The sequence below is a fragment of the Hakea prostrata genome, chromosome 4 (genome assembly GCF_041222555.1).
Source record: "Hakea prostrata isolate BN-2017 chromosome 4, UWA_Hpros_2, whole genome shotgun sequence".
Classification (NCBI taxonomy): domain Eukaryota; kingdom Viridiplantae; phylum Streptophyta; class Magnoliopsida; order Proteales; family Proteaceae; genus Hakea; species Hakea prostrata.
The window spans coordinates 14,626,594-14,637,609 of NC_142603.1; the positions used below are offsets into that span (position 1 = coordinate 14,626,594).

The 11,016-nt window shown below is 38.5% G+C and overlaps 1 non-coding gene across 1 annotated transcript; it reads left to right on the top strand.

The window, feature by feature from the left end:
- The first annotated feature begins 8,600 nt into the window (after positions 1–8,600).
- LOC149018109 (small nucleolar RNA R71) lies at positions 8,601–8,707 on the top strand. The gene has a single exon (XR_016173220.1). It is a non-coding gene; the product is annotated as a small nucleolar RNA R71 (small nucleolar RNA).
- Positions 8,708–11,016: the final 2,309 nt, after the last annotated feature.

Consider the following 11,016-nt stretch of genomic DNA (forward strand, 5'->3'; position numbering starts at 1 on the left):
AGTCCAAGATTCTCAGAATGGATAACCCATCAGGAGACGGTTATCAGCACTCGTGGAAGCTGACAATCGTGCAAACTTGGATAACTGCCACACCCGCAGCAAAAGATTGTGTGATCAAGGGAAGTTGTCCATCATCCCACTAACGGGTCTAATCGTCGAGATCCGACAGTCACCAGACGAAGCCTCGAACGAGTTCAACGGACAGGATTAGAAGGTACACACTATATAAGTCATAACCTACGTACAAAGAAGGTAACTCAATCGTATTCCTAGTAATCGTATTCATACTTTAGCTGTATGATTAGCTAGAGCCATTGTGATCAATTCATTAACTGACTTAGCCTTTGGAGGTGGACTCCCGACCCCCACGGTCGGGCCACATTTGACGATTGTTTTGTAGGTCATTCATCAGAGATATAAGGGCTGAGCAGATTTTGGACGCATCATTTGGCACCGTCTGTGGGAAACGCTTCAAAAAGTCATGGTTACCAGGTCAGCAGCAGCAGCAGCTACGGCGGCTCAGCGAGAGTCTAGCATTCGACTTCCGAAGGGAACACTCCCAGAAGATATCCCTGAAGGAAGTCGTGCTCGTGAAGTACGGGAAGATGGAGGATTGGGTGGTAATGAACGTTTGAACCCCCCAAATCCTCTCCAACAGCAGTTGGATCAAATGCAACTCCAGTTTTTGGAGATGAACTAGACACTTTGTACGTTGAACAGAACGGTGGTGGCTCTCCAGGCTCTTGACCAGCAGGAGGCTAGAAGGCGTGCTGGAGAAGCAGAGACGCTTATACCACCACTGCAAGGGGATTCCCCACAATGAGATAGGCAACTAGTAGGAGGCCAAAATTATGGCATGAACTTGTAGGGGGATTCTCAAGGGCGAACTAGAGAATTGAAAACTGGGGATTTACCCAGAAGGGGCGATCAACATGAACTACTACAAGCGAGCCGAACCTGGTCAGTAACGAGTTTGGGTCGAGGAGTATGCACTCATTCCCCAACCTCTAAACGTTTGGGACAGGAAAACATTCGGATCAGTGGTGGATGTTCGATCCACATTGGTCATGAGCTTGTTGATATCAATCAGAGGCTAGGACAGCTTTCTCGAGGGAGGATGACTGATGACATCTATTTGTTCATCAGAAAGACCCCATTCGTTGAGGCTATAGCTGGATCTGAGTTTCCTCACAATTTCCGGCTCCCAACTTTCTCTTCGTTCGACAGTTCGGGAGATCCCATCGCCCACATAAGTTATTACCAGCATACTATGGCCGTGGCTAGTAATTCTGATGATATCCTTTGTAGAGTGTTTGGTTCCTCTTTGACGGGGGCCGCATAGAAATGGTTCTCAAATCTTCCTTCGGGAAGAATTGTCTAAACCATTTGATTGTGGCTACAGATATGAATAAAAAAATATGAAGCAGATTATTAAGCATATTTAATTAATAGAACGAATCACAGTTTGTTGATTTTGAAGAATTGACACGAAAATTTATCGGTCGTTTCTAGAGTGGAGTTCAAATCAAGAAGACAAAGGAGACTTTGTTCACCATAAAGCAAGGGAAGAATGAGTCAATTCGGTAGTACCTAAAAATATTCAACAAGGTCACTATGGAAATCGAGAATTTGGATGAGCAAGTAGCTAAAACTGCTTTGTTCATTGGTCTTACAAATCGAGGCTTCTGGAATTATTACTTTAGGACATGCCAACCACTTATGCCGAATTGGTGCAAAGGTGTCAAAAGCTGGCGGAAGTGACCGAGATTTTAGATGCGCGTCAGGGAGAAACAAAGACCTCTACCAAAGAATAGAAGGCTCCAGAAAGAAGGCAGAAGCTAGGCGTGGAGGCAACGTTCCCCAGATCAAAGCGAGTATACACCCTTGAATACTCCTCGATCAAAGATTCTGAACATCATCAAAAAGCAAGATATTTTGAAATGGCTACCAAAGGTCACGTCCAAACCTAGAGAGTGTAACATGGAGAAGTATTGCCGTTTTCATAAGGACTACGGGCATTACACCAATGATTGCAGGCTCCTGAAGGCCTACATTGAAAGATTGGTATCTCAAGGGCATCTCTCTAGTTTCATTAAAGGAAGGCAAATGGAGCCAAAAGTTGCTGTCGAGAAGAGAGACCGTTCGGGAAGCTAGGAACGACGGGTCGAGGTTCCCAAATCAAAAAAGGGAAAGGAGGTCATCGATGCTAACCGATCTCCTATCCTAACTATATTTGGGGGACCTGAACCGGGGTCCCTCCGAAAGCTGAAGGCCAAGTCCAAATTTGTTGGGACTGAAGAGGCGCAGAAACGGAAGAGACCGAATGGTGAAAGTTCAATCACCTTTGATGATGAAGAAAAAAGAGGCGTATGTACACCTCATGATGATGCCATAGTCATCTAGCTAAACACTTCTAGGCACCTAGTATTCATGTACTTAGGTCTAGATGCATATTCATATAAGGTCAGTAATTTATTTGTAACACCCGCAACTAAAGCATAGGGGTAGTATTGGCATTTTGTATTGATATTCAAATAGTTACCGTTAAAAGCCGAACCAGTATGGGATTAACATAGTTACTAGAATTTATTTGCTAAATTCAATCATAGGTAGAGGATTAGTTAAACGGTTAACAAACACTTTGAATAAATAAATAAGTCTAGGGTTCAATGCCTCATAACTACATAAATTATATTACACATTTTGATGCTGTTTTAACCCCATCCGAATCTACTTTAGAATCCTGGGGATTTCATGTGTGGAAGTCAAAACATTGCATAAATAAAATAATGATTAAATGATAAAGAAAATATTGCATAAATGGGGAGATATGCATAAATAGGGAATAAAAGACAAATCAAATATTGCATGAGAGAGAAAATATGTAATCAAATAAAAAGAGGAATCCAATATTGAGGGAAATAAGTATTGAGAGAAACTAAGTATGTGAATATAAGGAAAACGTGGGAATTTAGAAGGAGATGGTTGGTGAAATCGTGGAGTTAGGAGGATGGAATATTGAGGAGAGAGAAATGGATGCTAAGATGAGGGAATATTGAGATTTAGAAGGAGATGGTTGATGAAATCGTGGAGTTAGGAGGATGGAATATTGAGGAGAGAGAAATGGATGGTAAGACTGTAAGAGGAGGGAATATTGAGAGGAGAGAGAAATTGATGGTGAAAGAAACGGTGGAGTTTAGGTGGAATTTAGGAAGAGAGAATATTGAGGAATATTAAGGGGAGAGAAGAAAGATGATGAGAACGTAGTATATTAAAGAAGACAATTGAGAGCCTATATTGGTTATTAAAGAAGAGAATTGAGAGCCTATATTGATTAAGCAAGAATAGAAAAGAAAGACAAGGGTGCAGAGAAAAGAAGAAGATAATTTAGAGCATTGAAGGCCCTCTATCGAAGGGTGATATTCTTTTTGTGATTTCTCCACTGTAAGTACAATCTTCACACTTTCAATATGTTATTGTCTTCTTTTTCTATGATCTAATTTATAGTTTTACGTGACTTCTTAGTAATTGATTCTTTATTGAATTTATAACTTATCTTGATTATTAATACGTTTTATATGATGTTTGATTTACATAGTTTATTGGTATATGATTTATTTCTTTGATTTAATAATTTGATTTTGAGTATGAATACGTTTTAGATTTTCTCTATCTTGATTTATTAGTATCTTGTCTTTGAGTATATAATGTATTCTTTTAGATTATATTTTATGAAATTATTATGAGCTATCAATAACTAATCTCTCCCTTGAATTATTAATCTTTTCTATAAGCATGAATGTATATTTAGATTTGAGTTTTATTGAGTTATTTTATGCATCGATTTTATAATGGACTATATCCAAAATTCATCATTTTCATATGATCTTGCATTGTTTGCATATGATTCATCAAGACATGTCATGGTCATATTAGCATTATGTGTGATGTGGAGTTAGTAGATGTTTTGGATGAGAATGTATGTTAAGGCTGTGTAATGAGCGCAGGCCATATAACGGCATGGAACATACATTGATTCTAAAACATTTGGTTAAGGTAGATGGATGTTGGGCTGTGTAACGCGCGCATGCCATGTAACGGCATGGGACATTGGATCTACCTTAGACCATGTATGCATGAGAGATGGTAGTTGTGTTTTTGGATGAGAATGTATGTTAAGGCTGTGTAACGTGCGCAGGCCATGTAACGGCAGTGATCGTGTCGCTAACCAATCAAAAATAAAATCCTATACTAATCTAGCAAGCAGAAAGTATGGGGTCGAACTATGGGGAACTGAAAGGCTAAGTCACTAAGATTGAATTCAACAAAACTAAATTTAAACTAAATCTACTAACTAATGTAAACGTTAACTTTGAATATGTGAAGATCTTTGGGATTTCGAATCCCCAATGCTTTTCCTTAACGGATATAATTCTATACTTCAAAGCAAATTAGGGATGGTCTTCCTAGATATGCCCTATCTTCGCAAGACTATCGTCCTTCGCGGAAGCTTGGCACGCGTAGTTCGCTGAGCTATAAAACATCTTTGGCCAAAGTCAAACATAATCAACTAGAAGAGATAGAACAATCAAATTAATGAAATAAGCATGGTTCATCTACATCCCAAAGAAAAGGAACTAGCTACTCATTATTACAAAGTTCATAAGAAAAATAAAGATGAAACATAGGAGGAGAGAGAGAGAGAGAGAGAGAGAGAGAGATGTGGTCTTCTTCTTCAGCAACGAGAGAGATAAGAGCCGCATTCGAAGTCTTCTTTTCTGTGGTTGGCTTCTCTTTTATGTCTCCCGCACACAATGAATCCCTTCTCTTTACCCGTAGATTCGACCTTTATTCTTTCGGAATTTGGAAAAACTCAAAACTGGAAAGTTGTAGATATTTTCAATATCGTTACATAGCATCTTGAATCATCGAAATCCAAGCTCATACGAGAGAGATATGCCAAAACTACTGAAGGTTGGTCTGTTTACCCGATTTTCAGATTTATTACCAATTTTGTTCCTTAGACCTCCACCTATTTCCAATTTGGCTAAGATCTCACTTTTCATGATTTCTTGAGCAGCAAGATTGAATGCCATGATTTAAAATCCAACAACATCTAATATATTTGCCAACTTTACTCCATATTATCTCTAGTATCCAAAATCTCCTTATTCCTGAAAAATACACAAAAATACTCAATTAGATCTCTTTAATTAAATAAGTATGGGGAATTAAATCAAATAAATAATGGTAAATGCATGCTTATCAAATACCCCCACACTTGAGTGTTTGCTAGTCCTCGAGCAAAACAAAAAAAAAAAAAAATAATAATAATAATAAAACTAATACCAAAAATAAAGAAAGAAAAACCTAACTCACTTTCGTAGGAATCACGGTTGCACTTAGCATGTGCAACAAGCCTTTAAACCCCTAGGTTACCCTAGTGGACGAGTTGTGTCTCGTGAGTGTTTGCAGAGAATATACACACAAAATTCTTAAGTGCTCTTCTAATTATTCTGGCAGTAGTAAGAGTAGAAAAATAGATTCCAAGACAAAGACACTCCACTAAAGATTAAAGGGAATATAGGTACCCCCACACTTAAGCTCTTACACCCTCTCTTGAGTCTAGCTCTAGGCAAACAATTCAATCGAGAAGTCTCTTCTTATCTTCAGTCTACCAGTTCACCCTCAGATAAGACTAAACTATGTACCAAATAATACCAAGAACTCAAGATCTAAGCAATATTGACCTTCTTAGACATTTCACCTTTATAAGCACATTAATTCACTTCTTTCTTTAATGGTCACAGTTCTAGTCCGTGCAATGTCTTGCCTCTTAAGCTTTCTAGATGGCCTATGTAACGAGTGTTGGGTCAGCCGCTCTCAAGCCAGATGGCTTTAAGGGACTAGGTGTAGAATACCCCTCGAACTTACTTACTCAAGCCAACTAGGCTACAAGCCAAGACTGGACCAAAGACACCCCAACTGTTTGACGCGAAGCACGATGTTGGTGACACCGAGACCCGGTTACTAAGAAGGAGGTCTAACCTTTAAACTTCAGCATTTTTTTTTCTTTTTTCACATTATACTTCAATTTACTTCACATTTAATAGTCTAAAATCGGTCTCAACTTGTCACCATAAGCACAAGGCAATACAAGATAACTAGATGGTCAAACCTTTTGGACTACCTGGAATTCCTATTTTCCGATTCAACCTCGGTCTCAAAATGTAAAACCCATTACTATTCTCTCAAGAGGGTGTTCATTACATCAGATGGGATTTCTAAAACACTTAAACTCTCATTTTGTATCTAAGCAAGGAATTAAAACATTTATCTTACCAAAGCCAGAAAAAAATTGGGCACTTTTTATCTTTGTGACAATGCTCTACCAACTATCAACAAGTCTTACTTGAGTTGACACCCCCCCACACTTAAATTATGCAATGACCTCAGTGCATGCAAAAAAATAATAGAAGCAAATAGAGGAAAGAGTGTACCCGATGTTTGAACTCATGATAGAGCACGCAACAGTAAAATCTAACAACAAACAAAGAAAATAAAGGAAAAAAAAACAAGAAATAATATCTAAACATATGGGTTGCCTCCCATAAAGCGCTAAGTTTAGAGTCTTCAGCCAGACTCAGTAAGAAGCAGCCAATGGAGGTGGAGGCTCAAATCTAAATGTGAATGATGACTGCTCCAAAGAAGTGGAAGAGTCCAACAATGTGTTGACTTCTTCAATATTTAGGTTAGATTCCCCAAATGGCAAGCAATGTTGTAGGGGATCATCAATAAGCATGTTTGGAGTATAATCAACCACTACCTCATCAATAAAGTTAATCGCAAAGCACTCTTCATCCCTATTTGAGCTTAAGGATGCATTGAAGATGTTGACTCTAAGTTTCTTATTGCCAAATGATATGTCCATGACACCCGATCTACAATTGATGCAAGCATTCGCAGTGGCTAAAAAGGGCCGTCCAAGAATGACTGGTGGTAACTTATTGGTAGTTGTATTGTCCATATCTAGGATCAAAAAATCAACAGGAAAATATAGATCCTCAACCTTTACCAAAACGTTTTCAAGTAGCCCACGGGGTCGTTTGATTGAACGGTCTACCAATTGTAGAATCACATCAGTGGATTTCAAATCTCCTAGACCAAACCTATCATAAACTGAACCGGGTAAAATATTCACACTAGCTCCCAAATCAAGCAATGCTTTACTTATGGATAAATCTCCAATGACACATGAAATTAAAGGTGTACCTGGATTTTTAAGTTTAGGGGGCAGTTGGTTGGAAATTACCGAGTTGACTTGTTCAGTTAGGTGCACAGTTTTAGGTGTTTGAGTCTTCAACTTACGCTTTTGGGTGCACAAATCTTTTAGAAACTTAGCATAAGCTGGGACTTGCTTGATAGCATCTAATAGTGGGAGATTGATACGAACTTGTTGGAATAAATCAATCATCTCTTGCATCTTAGCATTCTTTCTAGAATCTGGAATTGAGGACTCAAGAGCTTCAGGGAAGGGGGCGTTGGGAGTGTAAGATTTAGGAGTAGGACCCTCTACAATCGGAATGTGCAACCCCTTACAAGGAAATTGATGGGAAATACTCACAGGTGGTGTTTCTTTACTAGGCTTGTGTGCATCATTGCCAGTCTCATGGGTCAAATCAACCTCTTCTCGACTCTCAAGATCAATGGGCAATGGCTTAGGAGTAGGCAAAGGTGCATAATATTCCTTCCCACTGCGTGTCACAACCGAGACTGCTTGGACTTGTTCTTTCCTAGACCCAATTTGATGATTAGGGTTACCTATTGGTTGACTAGGTAACTGACCAACCTCCCTCCTACTGATGGCATCAACTAGTTGACCAAGTTGAGTTTCCAATTTGTTAATGGACTAAGAATGAGAATGCAACAATTGAGTGTTTTGCTCTAATCCACTAAGTGCTTTTAGTACCTTATCCTCAAATGATGAATTATGTGAGGGTTGTGAAGATGATGGTTGCTCATTCCTATAGGCATTTTGGTGCATATTAAATGGAGGTGGCCTATAAGGTATTTGATTAGAGGGATTGGGCATTGAGTTTCGCCATCCTGGGTTGTAGGCATTGGAATATGGATCATTACCCAATTTAGAGACTCCTTGGGCCAAATGTGCATGCTCCTTAACAAACTCAGGGTATTGTGTAGCCAAATAGCAGTCAGTGACATGATGGGATAGGCTAGAACATAAAGCACATGCTTCAATCTGATTAGGTGGAGAAGAACTTGTAGGAAGTGGAGATGGGGTTTGTTGTCCTAATGACAAGAGATAATCCAATTTCTTAGATAACAAGTCAACCTTAGCACTCATCTCAATGGTAGGATTGATCTCATAGAGACCGCTCCTCTTTGGTTGCCCAATGGATGGAATCTCAGTCCTAGTTGCTGAAGCATGGTGTTGGGAGTTTTCACTAAGGGTCTCAAAAAGTTCCCATGCCTCATTCTCATTCTTGTGCATGAAAGTCCCACCACAAGAAGAATCAACCATTTGCCTATGTCGGTCTCTAAAGCCATCATAAAAGCATTGAACCAATTGCCATTTAGGAATAGCATGATGGGGGCACTTTCTAAGCAATTCTTTTAATCTTTCCCAGGCCTCATGAAATTGTTCTCCTTCTTGTTGGGAGAAACTCGTTATCGCTCTCCTAATGCTATTGGTACGACCAATGGGGAAGAACTTTTTAAGGAACTCCTGTTGCATTTCTGCCCAAGTAGAAATTTTAACATTGTCCAAAAACTGAAGCCAATGCTTAGCTTTATCTTTAAGGGAGAATGGGAAAAGAAGTAACCTTAAAGCATCAACTGAGAGGTTTTGAATTTTAACCGTGGAAGACACCTCTAAAAACTCATCTAAGTGCTTATAAGGCTCTTCATTGGCATGTCCATAAAAAGATGGTAGCATTTGAATCACACTAGATTTGATCTCATATTGAGCTGCCTCTATGTTAGGCAACTTAATACAAGAAACCGGAGTATATATCATTGGAATGAAATGCTCACTGAAGGGCCTCATTGGATGCTCATAGTTTGCCATGGTTCTTTGCCTTCTAAGGTTGGCCAAAGTCTCTTCTAACTCTAAGTCAAGTGGAGTCAACTCAGGGTTTAGGGACCGACGACCATGCATGCACACAGAAGAATAAAAAAAAAGAATAAGCTAAATAAGGAAAATTAAAAGAAAATAACTATAGCAAAAGGGAGAGTTTAGGACGTACCTGAAGCGCAATCCACGTGATCTTTCGAACAAAAGTTACACATGTGGGATCTGAGGGATGGGGATTTTTAAAAATTAACCTAAACAACCCAATCTAATGCAAATATTACAATTGAAAAGTCTTAAATACAATTATATCTAAGAAAGAAAAGATAACAACCTAAACTAATTATCGAATCGCTACTTTTGCAGTTACCTACAAAACAAAAGAAAAAGAGATTAGTTAAATAAGCAAAGAAAAATAAAAAAATTAAAAACACTAAAATTACTCTAAAAATTATGCCTAATTGACAAAAATCAATCCTAGCAACCGTGCTTTGGTTCCCCGGCAACGGCGCCAAAATTTGATCGTGTCGCTAACCAATCAAAAATAAAATCCTATACTAATCTAGCAAGCAGAAAGTACGGGGTCGAACTATGGGGAACTGAAAGGCTAAGTCACTAAGATTGAATTCAACAAAACTAAATTTAAACTAAATCTATTAATTAATGCAAAAACGTTAACTATGAATATGTGAAGATCTTTGGGATTTCGAATCCCCAATGCTTTTCCCTAACCGATATACTCTACACTTCAAAGTAAATTAAGGATGGTTTTCCTAGATATGCCCTATCTTCGCAAGACTATCGTCCTTAGCGGAAGCTTGGCACGCTTAGTTCGCTGAGTTATAGAACATCTTTGGCCAAACTCAAACACAATCAACTAGAAGAGATAGAACAATCAAATTAATGAAATAAGCATGGTTCATCTACATCCCAAAGAAAAGGAACTAGCTACTCATTATCACAAAGTTCATAAGAAAAATAAAGATGAAACATAGGGAGAGAGAGAGAGAGAGAGAGAGAGAGAGAGAGAGAGAGAGAGAGAGAGAGAGATGTGGTCTTCTTCTTCAGCAATGAGAGAGTGAGAGCCGCATTCGCCGTCCTCTTTTTCTTTGTGGTTGGCTTCTCTTTTATGTCTCCCGCACACAATGAATCCCTTCTCTTTACCCGTAGATTCGACCTTTATTCTTTCGGAATTTGGAAAAACTCAAAACTGGAAAGTTGTAGATATTTTCAATATCGTTCCATAGCATCTTGAATCATCGAAATCCAAGCTCATACGAGAGAGATATGCCCAAAATACTGAAGGTAGGTCTGTTTACCCGATTTTCAGATTTATTACCAATTTTGTTCCTTAGACCTCCACCTATTTCCAATTTGGCTAAGATCTCACTTTTCATGATTTCTTGAGCAGCAAGATTGAATGCCATGATTTAAAATCCACCAATATCTAATATATTTGCCAACTTTACTCCATATTATCTCTAATATCCAAAATCTCCTTATTCCTGAAAAATACACAAAAACACTCAATTAGATCTCTTTAATTAAATAGTGTAGGGTGTATTTTAAAAAATAATTTATGTTGTTATTTTTTTTTTAAAATACTCTTCTTTTTTGTGTTTTTTATTTCAAGAAAAAAAAAAAAAAAAAAAAAATAAAATATATATAGAAAATAAAGAAAGAAAAACAAATCTAATTTTGAAGAAAGCGGGGTGGCCATTAGCAAGGGGCAACAACCTTTAAAACCCTGGGTTACCCTAATTGACAGGGGGCCCCCCCCGGCCCCCGAAAATCAATCCTAGCAACCGTGCTTTGGTTCCCCGGCAACGGCGCCAAAATTTGATCGTGTCGCTAACCAATCAAAAATAAAATCCTATACTAATCTAGCAAGCAGAAAGTACGGGGTCGAACTATGGGGAACTGAA